Raw genomic sequence first — 1,906 nt, forward strand, 5'->3', positions numbered from 1 at the left:
TTCTAACTTTGAACATCTGCACAAGACATGTTATTTAAATAAAGGCGGAAATACTGCTCAGTGACCACAGCCACCCACTAACATCGGAATTTCAAGTTTCGGCCCGCAGTAAACGACATACATTCCTCAAAAGCAAGAACAGATATGGAAATCCATTCGTACCAACTGCAGTGGCGTAGCTGAACACACAGTGCTACAAATGAAACAGAGAAAGAGAGAGAGAGAGAGAGAGAGAGAGAGAGAGAGAGAGAGAAAGTTTTATGGATCGAGTTGTTTCAGCTCGAAAAACACGTATTTAGTAATGTCCTGTCTTGCTGTGTGTGTGCGTGAGTTCACCTAACCTTTGTAACATTCCACTGCCATTGTAAACGACCAAGACAAAATTAATTTCTCCCTCTGAAATGAATTCAATAAAGATCGTCATTGTCAAAAAGAAACTTCAACAAAAAAACCCATCATATTCAGCACCAAACATTGGTACAACTCCAAACCTATACATCTACATAATGTATATAGTATAATATAGACATTAACACTCCACTGGGTTTTAATACATGTTTGAACCACAGTACACTAAAGAATTTAACTCGTTCTATACCATGAAAATCTAATGTTAGACATGCCCTCCATCGTCAAACTCCGAAGGATCTAATTAGATGCACTTTACATGCTGATTCAGCAGCACAATTCCGTCCAAATGACGAGGGGGAAATTGTCTGGAGAATAGGTTAATTTATTTGTTTTAACCCCTCCTTCCGGGGAATTACAATGGCCAAGGCTAGTTTCAATAAAAATGAGCCCAATCCTGAAAAATAGAAACAACTCAATGAACACCAAAATGAAAGTTCTGAAATGCTTTGTTTGGCTAACCCTTCTATATTATATGACTGTGAATGCTGGACAATCAATGAAGACAGTGAAAATAAGATAGAAGCAACAAAAATGTGGTTTCTTAGGAGACTGCTAAGAGCATCGTGGAAGGAAAAGAAATAAAGTGAGGTACGTGGGACGCTCACTATTAAAAACAATCAATCAGGAAACGACAAATGCAGTTTTGGAGACACCTGAATAGACATAAGGGTCTTGAACATCTAGCTCTCACTGGCAAAATTGAGGGTAAGCGAGGCAGGGGTAGGCCCAGAACAACATACTTAGGGAACCTAAACAAATGGGTAACAGGGAAACATCAGGGAAACGTAGCATTTTTAGAGCATTCGAGCAAAGGAATGAATGGAGAACCCTGATCGCCGATGTCTGTCTCAGATCTGGCACTGGATGATGAACCCCTCCTCCCCACCTGGAAAAAAAAATCGACACAATTTAGATCATTAGAATAGATGGGCAGCTTCGACCCTGCCTGTCAGCAAAGATTCTCTCTTAGTCTTAGAGAATCTTTGCTGTCAGGGCCCCCGGACTAAGAGGTATACCACGTCCTTATGCACTCCTGTCTTCTGCGCACGATTCTCGCATGGAGAGTTTTGGGGAGAGAGGTATGTGTTGTTTTGTTTGTTCGTTTATTATTTGTTTGCAGTTGTTGTTGTTTTGTTGTTGTTGTTGTTTTTTTTGTGTGTGTTGTTGTTTTTTTGGTTGTTTTTTTTTGGGGGGGGGGTTCAGTGGAGTGTTTCTATCTGTCTACAGGGACGTTGTACTCTTCCCAGCACGGTTTGGCCCTGACAGTGACAGACAGGGTCGACACAGCCCGTCTTCTGAACGATAGACGAACATGTGTAGATCAAGATGGGCTCGTAAAACAGCTACAATCAAATATTGAGTAGCCACCGACTAAAACTAGTCAGAAGGCATGTATTTTGCTGGTACATGAAAGACCATGAACCGAATAAATGATAACATCTTGAACTCACATTATCATACTAGAACAGGCTGTCTTCAGACGAAACATCGAAGC

The sequence above is a fragment of the Aplysia californica genome, unplaced genomic scaffold (assembly GCF_000002075.1).
Source record: "Aplysia californica isolate F4 #8 unplaced genomic scaffold, AplCal3.0 scaffold00496, whole genome shotgun sequence".
In the NCBI taxonomy this organism is placed as follows: domain Eukaryota; kingdom Metazoa; phylum Mollusca; class Gastropoda; order Aplysiida; family Aplysiidae; genus Aplysia; species Aplysia californica.